This window comes from Aristolochia californica, unplaced genomic scaffold, assembly GCF_029961685.1.
Source record: "Aristolochia californica isolate CCGP_79_NKW_82.1479 unplaced genomic scaffold, dmAriCali1.0.hap1 SCAF_6, whole genome shotgun sequence".
NCBI classification, from domain to species: Eukaryota; Viridiplantae; Streptophyta; class Magnoliopsida; order Piperales; family Aristolochiaceae; genus Aristolochia; species Aristolochia californica.
In genome coordinates this window covers 4,523,292-4,537,063 of record NW_027182257.1, presented here as the reverse complement: position 1 = coordinate 4,537,063, position 13,772 = coordinate 4,523,292, and the positions used below count along the sequence as shown (strand labels likewise).

General features: G+C 33.9%; 1 long non-coding RNA gene across 2 annotated transcripts; it reads left to right on the top strand.

The window, feature by feature from the left end:
- The first annotated feature begins 7,386 nt into the window (after positions 1–7,386).
- On the top strand, positions 7,387–9,612 carry LOC137967064 (uncharacterized). 2 transcript variants are annotated; one of them, XR_011116482.1, is made up of 4 exons: positions 7,387–7,503; positions 8,246–8,329; positions 9,118–9,185; positions 9,298–9,612. It is a non-coding gene; the product is annotated as an uncharacterized lncRNA (long non-coding RNA). The 2 variants fall into 2 exon arrangements; XR_011116483.1 differs by having other exon boundaries at positions 9,109–9,185.
- Positions 9,613–13,772: the final 4,160 nt, after the last annotated feature.

Here is a 13,772-nt window from a genome sequence, read left to right as displayed (position 1 = left end):
TCTCTATCAGTTGTCCAACTATATTCCAATGGAGAATTTGTTTCCTCTACAAAATAATAAAGTGTGTTTCCTCCTAAGCTTTGTTAACTATAGTTAGACAAAATCAATTGGAGTTGAGTTATAGATTTATCCCAAGATTGGAGTTGAGTTGTAGATTTATCCCAAGATTGGAGTTGGGTTGTAGATTTTTCCTAGAATTATTATTGGAAGGGAGAACCACTGAGATGCTTAAGACATGGATTCAAGTATCCACAATTCGTAGAGCCAAATTTCTGGTATCTAGGACCAAAAAATCATAAATTTTTTTATTACTGCTTTTAAAAAAAATCAATATTTTTTTCTTGAAAATGAATGTTTTTTTCTTGAAAGTTAGTGATTTTCACGAAGAATCATTATTTTTCACAAAAATCAGTATTTTTTTAAAAAGCAATGATTTTTATGGAGACTCATTACTTTTCATAGCAAATCAATGTTTTTTTCTTGAAAAATTATGATTTTCATGGAGAATCAGTGATTTTCCCTAGAAGGTGATTTAATTGTGTTATTTGAGCTGAAAGTGCAGTAGTTGATAAAAGTGAGAAGGAAACTATGACACGTGAAGTTACAACGCTCAGCCACATTTCTGCTCCCACTAGATCTTACACTCCTAGAGGACGTGGAGGGGGTGGAAAAGGTCATGGTCAAGACAATTCAAATCATGGTTGTGGACATGGTGATAAACGCGGGACGTGGTGTGCCCAACTCTGATACCATGACAGCGGCTAACCAATACAACCCAACAGACCGATCTATTAAGTGCGGAAAGCTATCGCCTACAAGAGTGGACGGAACCACTCTGACACCCACCCCACCTATTCTTAACCGCCTCTCATGGGATTCGAACGCGGGATGTGGCGTGCCCAGCTCTGATACTATGACAACGGCTAGCCAATACAACCCAATAGACCGATCTGTTAGGTGCGGAAAGCTACCGCCTACAAGAGTGGACGGAACCACTCTGACAGTGATAGGAGATGTGTCCACTTTGGAAGAACTAATCATTTTTCTAACTAATGTGACGATAAATTTGAAAAACCATCATGGGCCAACTTTAGTGTTGTTGAAAGTGAGAAAGAGTTTATTAATGAAACTCAAGGAGAAATTCAAATGTTATGATTGGTCAAGTGATGTCCACATCATCATCCCCCAAACCACAAGACTAGATCCTCTTCCATTATGAGTGCCATTATTGCAAACTCAACACATATTTTAAGTATTATCACCTTGTTCTCATCTGTATTTTCTTCACAATCATATCAAACTATCACCCTAGCCAATCGGCCTACCACAAAGTTCAATGTGAGGATACTGTAACACCTACTCTACACATGTCATTACCACATATCTTGTTTGTTTCAAAATTTCCTGTTAATCTCTTATCAGAAAGTAATATTACTAAATCTTTGAATTGTCCTGTGTAACCTTTTACCATATCTTGTGTAGGATTTGTAGACAAAAGAAGACGATTGGTTATAATCATGACTCTACTTTTTGGATGGTGTATCTATCCCAAAGGTTGTGGCACTCTCAACAAACACTTTAACCATATTTATAGACCTACGCTTGGGACATTCATCTCCAGTAAGCTACAACATTTCCTTTTTTGTTGCTTGACATATCATTCAAGTGTGAATTTTGTCAGTCTGGGAAGCAACATAGAGCTAGTTTTTCAACCAATTATAGTCAAAGTTCCAACCTTTTTTAATTTATTCACTCTAATGTATGGGACCAATGTCAAGTCCCAAGTCTTTGATTTCAATTATTTTGTGGATGATTTTATTAGAGTAATATGGGTGTATGTCCTTCAAGAGAAATCAAAAGTTTTTTTTTTTATATTTACAAAGTTTTCCAAAGAAATAAAACCCAATTTGAAGCTTCTATTCGTATATTTTATACAGATAATGGTTTAGAGTTTCATTGTTCCCAATTGTTTGCCCTACATCTATCAAAATTTTAGTCTCTATGGATATTAATGAAGGATGGTCCTTACATATGAAAAATACCTTTCTTTAAAGCTATTTGTAGGAGGAAGTATATATGGGGAAACCTTCCGAGTATGTTGCTCTGGGGATTTGTAGGAGGAAGAGAGTAGCCCAAAATCTTCAAAATTGTGTACACATGAACTTTTTGGAGCTTTAGCGTATATTGCATTTGTCAATGTAGATTTTCGACAATGAACTAAGACTGACAAAGCTCTGGTGTTCACGGAGACGAAATGCGTCGGACAGAGGTTGACGGCACAGCCTAACAGGGAGCTCACAGATCCTACAGTGGTGGATGGAACCACCACTACCTCGCGGGACTGACGGAACAATCTAGACGAGAGTGTTGAGCTCTCTGGTTTCTCGGCAAAGACAAGGAAGATGAGAGATGAAAAGAATTCCTCCCGTTACCATTTTCCCCCCTTTCATTATGTATTTATGCTTAGGTTTTCCTATTAAAAAATGGCCCATGGGCCCAATACAATGTCACCCATCCCATTAAGTCTAATCTAATTACCATGTGTACATAACCCAAATTATACAACAATTATGAACATAAATTCTATCTAATATATATTTTAAGATATCGTAACAACATTCACAACATGTATTATTGATGCATATCCAAGTTTTAAACATGTTAGAATCACTTAAGATAAAATTTTATCATACTTTGATGCCTAGATTAGAATTTTGGCTTTGACATGATCGATCATTACTTGCCAATAATCGATCAACCAAAATGCAACTTGGCTGTAAATATAAAGTATGATCGATCAATCATGATTGATCGATCAGAGAGAACTTGACCACAATGAGCTATAAAGCATGATCGATTGATCCCATCAGATTGATCAATAATTATTGTCTAGGTATTGAAAAATTATAAAGTATGATCAATCATACTGACAATATTGATCGATCTAGAAGTATTCCAACAAGGGATATAATGCATGATCGTTCAAACACAAGTCATTGATCAATCATACTTAGTTTTGCATAGCCAGAGGATGAATGCATGATCGATCAATCGAGGTAGACTGATAGATCAACTTAAAATTTCTAATCTGCAAGACATGCATTGATTGATCAATTGATCAACTTAAAGTTTGACAAAAATATAGTTGTTACACATGATTGATCGATCATTGAGTCCTCAACTTTTTGCAGATGGCCAAATAATATCTAGTTTGGTTTGGAAAAGTTATAAATACCCCACCAAATGTGCCTTAACATACTTACTGAGCATTTATTTGTAAACCTACTACAATCAAAATATTATTTACTTGAAACCACTTCAAAATCATTTTTGAGAGAAAAAGAGCTAGAAACTTTACAAAATCCCACTTCTCTCAAATCTCTTCTTGCACCACTTATAATCAAACTCCAATTACATCTTCATTCATGCTTCAAAGTTAGAAGCTTAGAATTTCAAAGGAGAAATTTGTCTCTCCATTAATTACAAGGGTGTAAGCTTTTCTTCTTTAGTATTTTTTGTATGTTTCAATTCATAGGTTTATCGAGAACCTTTAGTTCTAAATAGAAGAGCTTGTTAGAGCTAGAATCTAGCTAAATCTCAAGAGAGATTATTGTAATTGTGTACTTGAGTATACACGTGGCTTAAAAGATAACATAAATCTCTTTTGTGTAAATTCCAGTTAATAGAGTTATTAGTGAAAATTTAAAGCAAGGGTTCTTGAGTAGTGAATATGACTAGGGGTACATCGATAACAAAACATCTTTGTGTAATTTATGGTGTGTGTATTTTATATTTATATTTGATTTAAATTTCAATTTCGCACACTTAGTTTAAATTGTAAAAACTTAATTCACCCTCCTTTGGAGAAGCCACCTGGGCCAACAAAATGCTATTAATGGTCTTATGTAGTCCCGAGACTTGGTCCAAAAAGCTAAACAAGGTGGTTATAAATTTTGATTTTATGAGAAGCCATTGTTGTCATTCCATGTTTGTGTTGAGGAGATCTAGAGTTGTTGTTCCTGTTGTATATGTAGAAGATTTTATAGGAGTAATCCTCAGGAATATCAGCAAGTAAAAGAATATTTGGCAAAATATTTACATACAAAGGATTTTAGGTAAGCAAAAATATTTCTTTAGTATTGAGGTAACCCGAAATTAGAAAAGTATTGTTCTACCTCCGAGGAAATGTATTTTAGATATGTTACAAGAATATAGTCTATTGGGCGCACTTCCAGGCAACAATTTTTGTAGCTAGCAATCCAATCTTTCATGAAAGGAACAATCATATCAAGCTAGATTGGTCTTTTATCATAGATGTTGTAATGCAAGGGATACACCATATGTGAAATGTTTGAACGGCTCAACGATATCTTTACCAAACCAATTGGTAGATAAAAACATTTGATGTTTCATAACAAGAGGAGATTGTTTGAAATTTATGCTCTAGTGTAATAGAAACACTAGAAAGAAAGAACCATGAGAACAATGTACTTACTACTTGAATTTTTAACTTTATTGCAATAAGAAAGCTAAAGTGGATAAACCATTTCAATAATGTGTTCAAAATTTGAATGATACATCAAAGAAAACCTAACAAAAAAATAACTAGAAGAAATTTTTTTATTTAAATAGAAGCCATCAATTGTTCTAGTTATGCCCCTATTAATTGTTGGGAGAAATGATACTCTCCCACTTTGTGTGAATCTGTTGAGAAATAATTTAATAAAGAAAAATCACACACACACACACACACTAAGAGCCAAAGAAATTGACGCGGAAAACCCTTTAAAGCAAAGGAAAAAAACCACGGGACCTATTCCAGTTAAAACCTCCACTATCAACAATGATGTGTACACAAATTTTCTCTCTAGATAACACTAAAGGCATACAATCAACAATAATCTCAAGAAAAACACTTTCTTAGCAACCAAACAATGTGATAGAAGAGATTTCACCTAAGAATACGTGGTACTGTTCATGGCTATAAACGCTAAAAAATACTGCTCTAAATCAGATCTCCACCATTTAGATTGTATATACCTCAGTCGTGAACGTGTCTAAAAAATTTCAGCTCGATCGGACCATAGACACCGCCGAAAAAAATGTTTGACGGAAACTATACAGCCTGCTCTGTTTTGACAACCTCCTTTTTTTTTCTTCTTCTCCTCCTCTCACACGTTCTCTTCTTTTTATAATGACAACAACACTTAGGTTTTAGTAAACCTAAAATCAGTTGGGCCTAAACCCTCTCTCCATGTGGGCTTAATGAACCCACATGGGCCATCCTCCATATAGGAAAGAATCCACACAACAAATCTCCCCCTTCCCGACTATGAGTAGGAAATCACCATACTTGCTTTTGCTTTGCATACTTCAAGTTTTTGCATAGGTAGTAGTTTTGTCATCATATCTGACCCATTCTTATCAATATGGATTTTTTTTAATCTGTAACAACTTCATATCCAATGCATTATGAATCCAATGATACCTCACATCAATATGCTTGGATCTTAAATGAAAGGTTGAGCTCTTACTGAGATGGATGTCACTCTGACTGTCACAATAGAGAGTATACTTCTCTTGTTTCTGACCCAGTTCTTCTTAGAACTTCTTCATCCATATCAACTCTTTGCTTGCTTCAGTTATGGCAATATACTCAACTTCTGTGGTAGACAAAGCAACACATTTATGTAGTTTGGATTGCCAGGACATAGCTCCCCCTGAATAAGTAATCAAAAACCCTGAAGTGGATTTTTTGGAATCAATGTCACCAGCTATATCTACATCTGTAAACCCTTCAAGTATAGGTTTACCATTTCCAAAGCACAAGCATACCTTGGAAGTACCTCTGATGTATCTCAAAATCTACTAAACTGCATTTCAATGCTCTTTTGCTGGATTTGAGAGGAAGCTACTGACTACTCCAACTACATGAGCTATATCTGGCCTCGTGCATACCATTGCGTACATCAGACTACCCACTGCTGAGGCATATGGGACTATTGACATATCTTCCTTCTCTCTATTTTTAGAAGGACTTTGCTTTGTGCTCAACTTAAGATGAGTAGTGAGAGGAGAGCTAACTGTCTTAACTTTATTCATATTAAATTTGCTGAATAATTTTTCAATATATCGCTCCTATGACACACGCAACTTCTTCTCTTTCTATCTCGATAAATTCGGATACCAAGAATTTGCCTTGCTGGCCCCAAGTCCTTCATAGTGAAGGACTGTTTTAAGTGCTTCTTGAGATTTTCAATTCTTGAAGAATTCCTACCAACAATCAACATGTCATCAACATAAAACAGTAATATTATGAAGTCATCATCACAAAATTTCTGCACAAATACACAATGGTCAGAGGTGGTCTTCTTGTAGCCTTGTTCTTCCATAACTGACTCAAATTTCTTATACCAATGTCTGGGTGCCTGCTTTAGACCATATAAACTTTTATTTAGACGACACATACAATCTTCTTTTCCTTTCACCCTGAAACCCTCTGGTTGCTCCATATAAATCTCTTCTTCTAAACCACCATGTAAGAAGGCGGTTTTCACATCCATATGTTCAATTTCTAAGTCTAGGCTAGCTATTAAACCAAGAACCACACGGATGAAGGACATCTTCACAACTGGAGAGAAGATCTTATCAAAGTCGATACCTTTTCGTTGACTAAATCCCTTAACAACTAATCTAGTTTTGTATCGTGGTCGAGAAGTGGGTTCATATTGCTTCAATCTATAAACCCACTTGTTCTTCAAAGCTCTTTTGCCTTTGGGCAACTCTACCAGTTCAAAAGTGTGAATGTCATGCAAATATCACATTATCTTATTACCATATATTTCATTCTCCGAAATTTCTCCTCAACACAACTAAGTTTTTTTTCTTCTTTTTTTCTTCACTTAAAATTTACACATTTTGCTTTATCACATTTTTTTTTATCTTATCTCATTTATTTTATTTTTTTCGTCTTTGTGTTTTGCTAGTACGTACACTTATTTGAAATTCCACATATAATAGTAACAAAGTCATAGTTGATCCAATACTAAAAATTATTTGGTGTGAAACATGCAAATCGGAAGGTTGAGATACATTGATCGGACTACTGAGATATATTAATTATGATCAAATAATTGATATAACATTTTATATATTTAGTATCAAATGACTTTTCGTATTGGATTCGCCGTTATTTCCGTATATGTTCACACCACGTGGCACCAAATTTGAAGCCAGATGCTACGCTTTTATAGTTTTTATCGAGCTTGGAAATTTACGGAGAAGACTTTGTACTGTGAGATGTTGTTGAGAGTCTCTCTCCTTTGAATCTCCCTTCTCTTCTGCTTCTTTTTATAAAACGCCGCACTGGCTTACGTTCTCCATGGTGGAACTGTCTTAGTTCTCCTCTTTGATCCTCTGCCCACCAGCTCTCTCTCTTCTTCTTCCCTTGCTATTCACGAAACACACGATCATCTTCGACTCCTTTCCTTTGCTTGGTTTCAGGTAACCTAACGCTTCTATCTCTCCCTTTTTTCTTAATTTTCTTCCTTTTCTCCATTCCTCCCTGCATCGATGAGAGTCTCGTCCGTTTCTGCTGGCTCGGACCCTATTCGTGTCGCCGGACACCGGCCGATGGCATGGCAGTTTCGGGCAATGAATTTCCCGTTGCCGTCGGCCGGCGGCTTTATCTCTTCCTCCTTACTCCTCGCCCGATTTACATTTCTGGTCTAACTTTTTCTTTTCTCACTTCAACTTCGTGCCTTCGTCGCGCTCTGCCGGTTTTGGAGAGTTCTCAATTTCCTTCTCTATGTGAATTTGATTTGGAAATTGTGAAATTGTTCTCATGTATCAGCAGAAAATTTGATTGTCTTCGTTGTTCTTTGAAATTCATATATTGATTTTATGTTGTCTCTGCTACTCCTGATTTGGTTTTATTTGTATTCTGGGTTCTCATTTTCGCTTTTGCTCTATTTTGTTGTTAAGTAATAAGGCTAACTAAAATGTCAGCCATAGTACTGACACCAAAGAGATAAATATATCAATGATAACTGATTCTGGAACGTCTCTTCTCAAGATTTTGAATACTGTGGTTGTTGTTCTAAAGCATCATCCATTCCCCTTGTAAAATATGAGCTTCGAAGACCACATACTCCTTTTTCCCTGCTCTTTAATATTTGTTCCATTCCAGGAAAAAAAAATTCCTTGTTTTTACCCCATTTTTTCGTCTGTGCCTTCTTTTGTTTAGAGTCCAGTCATGGCGGGTGACATTTGGATCTTGATGATATTATTTGCTAGTTGGAGTGGGGGGAATCGGCAATTTAATAACGAGGTAATTTTATATTCATTCGTTTAACCCATCTGTCTTGTTCTTATGTTTTAATTCATGTTTTCTATGTTTGATTTTTAATTTATTTTCTTAAAAGGGCAGAGGGATTTTATTTACAGAGGGGGAGGGTATTGTAAGATTTATTTTCTTCCTAAAATGAAAAGCTAATCCAAGATGGATGTTTCATAGCATCAAGTCTCAGATATTTAAGTGAAAGTTCGTTTTAGCTTCAGGATTTTCGTCCTGTTAAGGAACAGGTCAGGTTTCTCGATTTCGCGATTTTCATCCCTGCAACGAGCAAGTTGAAGAAACCTCCGGTTGTTCCAGCATCATCCCTACAAGTTGATGAAGTTTCTTCCATTCTCTAGCATCACCCGCTAAAGAAATTTCTATCCATCCTCCAGCACTGAACTCTCTCATTTCAACAACCAAAGAAATTTTCCCCATCCTCTAGCGTTGTCCTCAGCAATCCCTGCCATTCTACCTCTGAAATCTCTCCTTCCTAGCAAAAGATAGATGAAATGTGAGAGTAACCGATTCCTATTTCATCCCCCATTGGCCAAGTATTACTCAACAAAGGCAACTTGTTGATATTGCTCAGGATGTTCAAAGGAGAATTAATTGATATACAGATTATTCCTTAGGGAAGTTTATTATCTGCATTCTTTGTCTCTTCTTATCTTGGTATGAAGAAACTGTTTAGGAAACCCTTGGTAGTTCTCTTGTTTCTTGCTTTCTCTTATGCTTGAAGAATAAACTTACTTATTTGAAATGATTGGAAGAAAATGAAGAAAATTCTAATGATGATCAAGTGCTGAGGTTAAAAGAGCAGGGAGGAAGTGTTGAGGTTTTTCACATCGTAAGTACAAATAAATTTTCATTTTAGGTTCAATTTTTTGTTGAATGTCTCTGCATTCATCTTTGTGATATTATGGTTACTCAATATACATTTTGTTTCATGTATTGCATAGCTGTTGGGGGAATTGTATGCATACTCTGAGCGGACTCAAAATGACAGTCAGCCTATGTATGCAAGAGTTATTTTCAATAGTGCCCCAATAATCCCTCTTATTCTGAACGGAAGTATGACAACTAAATTCGTGGTGAACGACAAACATCTCCGAGCTCAACTTTTTGTGCCCAAGAGACACTTATGAATATGCAACCGATGTTGCTCATTGTGGATGGATGTTTCATTCTTTTTCTAATTATTTGTGTTTCTTTGGACTAAGAGCACTTGTAAGTGTTTAGTACTTCTATGGTTGTTTCTTTGGTTTAAATTTATTGTACTTCTACTTAGAAATCATTGTAAAAACAGAAGTAATACATATGCAATTGTAAAAGTTGTGCTACGTTTTAATGTTTTTCAAATAGTAGCCTACATTTCTTCCATATATTTTATTGTATAGTTATCCACTATCTTTTCTTTACCTCCACTTATCCTCATTGTCTTTCTTTTATGAATGTTGAAAAACAGATATGGAAGAGTCTTACATTATTCTCACAGTAAGAAGTTTCATAGAACCTGAACCAAGTGGAGTCTTATAGAAGTCTTAAAAGAGGAGGTTTCACATGAGAGTCTCATCTAAATTTATTTTAGTTATGTTAGTCTTCTATTTATGTTTAGTTTTTAATTGTTTTAGGATTTATTTTTTAGTGTTTAATTTTAGGTGTAACTGGGATAAAAGTAGTTTGATTGTAATTGGATTTTATTTGATTACTCTATTAAAATAAAGACTCACGTACTCAAATTTGAATAAGTTAACGATTATCTTTTCCAAAAATTCAACATGGTATTAAAGTGGGTTATGTGAGTTGACTTGGTCAACCCACAGAGATAACGTGATCCTTTTATGATTTATCATTTCTAGTAGTTTTAGGTTCTTATTCTATCTTTTTTTCTTTTCTTTTTTTTGTTCTTGTACCCGTTGTTTTCTTGGCATTGGCACTTCTATATTGTACTTATCATATTTTAAATTATATATTGATGAAAAGAAATTGAGTCTATTTTCCAACTCAAAAAGAAGTTTGGTAATCAGATTTTTTAACAAAGAGAAATTGATATTTAAACCATCAAACATCAAACTGTAAGAGATGTTTGAGTAGTAGCAAAAAGCTTCAACTTTCGAGGTATTTTATACCATAAAAAATGAGACTTTATATGGAGAATTATACATTAAAAGAAAGATTGTAAGTCTATTTTCTCACTTATCCAACCAATTCTCAATCGGTGTTTTCTAGAGGAAGATATTGATCTCGGAAGAGTTAATGAATATGCATGTCAAAGAAGAAAGAGTACTCAGTTTGGTCAGATTAAAGAGTCTAAAATCTATCAAATTATTTCTCTTAAAAGAAGTATATTTTAGGAAGAAAATTTATAATTTAATGAAATTTTTTGAAGTATAGTTTCAAAAGGAAAAAATTTCATGTCAAACCGAATTATATATAAGGAGATATTCACGTTGGAGTCGGCAAGGGTTAAGCTACAAAACAAAACAAACTAAAAAATTCAAGAATGAATCTTTTTATGCCAAATTAAGTATCAATTTAATCCTTTTAAAGAGAAACATTTTTATCATAAAATGATGAAAGGGAAAATGTTAATATTATATGTGAATGTTTGAAAATTTTTTATGAGGTGACATTAACATTTTTAAGTAGAAAAATCCTAATTGTAAATCTCCAACTTGTTGAGATTTGTAAGATTCATTTATTTTTGAAGTCATGGCGTAATTGTTCAATAGCATCCATTGTCTCGGATAATGAGGAAGCAAGAAAAATATTAGGATGTCAAACATTGTTAACACGTATTAGTTATAGCTTTTGTTTTGAATTTTCAGCTTAAACTTTAGCCGGTAAATGATTTCTTTGAGAAGATTTATGGTGATCAAGCATGAAATAAAATTGAAGAAGTTCACAAAAGGTTAAAAGATATTTAAAATGAATATTATGTTCGTATAGGTCAATGTTCAATTAATAAAACTTTAATGAAGATGTAGGTAGTTTAGAAGTACTAGTAGATCAGGGGTTGAAGAAGGATTTGATTTTTTTCTTTGAGGAAAAATTGGTTGATTAGCCCTTAAAATTGGATTTGAAAATCTACCTAGAAGAAATGATTTATCTGCATCATAGATCTTGCGTTTTTAAATCTGATTTAACAATTGAGATCTTTGATTACTAAGTTTGTGCCAAGTGATCTTTACATCATATTGAATTTAGCATTTGCACTTTGAGTGTGTGATTGATCGACTTCCTTACAAAACTAATTTCATTGAAACTATTTGTATTTTTTTATTTTCAAATCATCCATCTTTTGAGTTATTTAATTACTCGTAGATTCACCATAGGTTGGGTGTAAGCTTTATTGATCTTTATTGATCTTGATTGTAGTATATACCTATTAAGAGGCATTAGTGTGCTCGAAGAAAAGCAAAGAAATCTTCCATTCGTAAATCAATTAAGAGTTAGATAAACTAATTGGTAGGAGTTGAAAATCCCAAGTATTGCACAAGTGTTGTAATTAGACCCTTGGGATGTGCTGTTACAGATATAATTTGGCTTAGTGAACTAAAATCCAAGGTGCAACACCTTCAAAGTGAACGTATCAACCCATGACATGGTTGTGAACAATTACAATAAAATATCGATGTATTGATAGATTGATTAAATTGGCTGTTGTGTTTGTTAAGTGAATTACTTTTGAAGTGAGTTAGAAATTGAATTAGCTATTAAAGTTTGATAAATCTATTCACCTTTTCTCTTAGGTTTATCCTTATAGGACTTAACAATTCACTAATAAACTCACTCAATATACTTAGTTCTCTCATGGAATAATGAAATATTGGCAATATATCTGGCGACTTAGTTATCATAAGCCATCTCTATATGTTTTAAAGTAGAAACTCAAATTTGAAACATTATTGTTTAAAATATTACGACATAATAATGGAACAACAAAGAAACCTAAATCTAGAAAAAAATGTAAAAAAGTGACAAATAGAGGCATGTGTTTCATTTGTGGTTCATCCTCATACAGGCTAGGGAGTAACAAGAGGAGAAACCTGTTGGCGTTTTGGTTATGTGGCCTTACTCAAAACATCCTTCTTAAAAGTTTGTGCATACATTATTTGATCATGTAGAATTCATCCTTTTGGCAATCGATCATTGAGAGGTTGGTGTTGTATCGTCGTTGTCTCATGGAGCCTAGTGCTCAAAATTTTGTTTACGTCAATAATGGTAAAAATTGAGGTAGTTTATGTAGACCTTTGTATGTTTAATGACTATATAAGGGGTGTTGGGGATAGGACCATACACTGACTTGATGTCACATTATCATCATATAATATTTTTATGAAATTAAAAATTTTAATTAATCACTAAAATTCAAAATTATTTGTAGAACAATAAAACCTACCAAGAAAAATAAAAGTTATAGAGGAAGAGTGTCATAACAATGGATCAAAATAGCATAGCTCAATTATGGAATTTATGCAATATAAATTACCAAATAAGTGCTAAAAAGGGAGGAAATAAAGAGAAGTAAAAGTGACAATCATCTCTGGAACATGTACAAGTCTCTAAAATTGCCTCATCTCATTCTAATAATACTACTCTTCACCAATGTATAGGTATACACCTCCTGAGCTTTTGAATCACTGCCAAGAAGCAAACATGCAAGATCAAGTACTCTTAATTTATACCTCCTATAAGATTGGAGTGATATATGGAAGCCAAAGTGCTAAAAATATTCATATGTTATTTTATTTTAAATTTTTATTTTCATGAAAAATAGTAAGGGTTACTAAACTAGCCAAATAATATAGAATTGGTGCTAGTACTCTTGTAGGCGTCCTAAAATTTTTGGGACAAAGAACATAGATAATGGTTACAAATAGCTGCATTGACTATACACTGAAAACATTTCCTAACACCTAGTGAAGTCATCTTACTTGGTCCATCCGAGTATCAAAGTTGGATGTTCAAAAGACTCTTGAAATAGTGTTTGTACACAGGGGTGAGTGAGTGACTTTCCTCATGGAGCTGCTCAAGATCAACACAGTTGGAGATGGGAGTTAAAAGTTAAGTGATCTTGGTTTTTTGGGCGGGTTGGAAGGGAGCCAACAAGTAACCTTGATTTTTTGGGTTGGGGTGGCTAAAGAACTTGTTTAATTGTAGCATCAAAGACGGCTTTTCATATTCTATGTTTAAATTTTTCTTATAAATTTCTTGTCTAGAATATCCAAATCTTCTAGAACATAAAAGGTGAAAAGTCTAAAAAGAAAGGATTTGTTGAGACATATAAAAGAGATGATCATCAAGAGTTATGGAGACCATTTTTTTATCCTTTATGTAGTGTTTTTTTTTCTTAAATTTTGTTCAAGAAGATGCAAGACACATGTTCTCTTGGAATGAAATTCAATGTAATGTTGAGATATGTATATTAAAG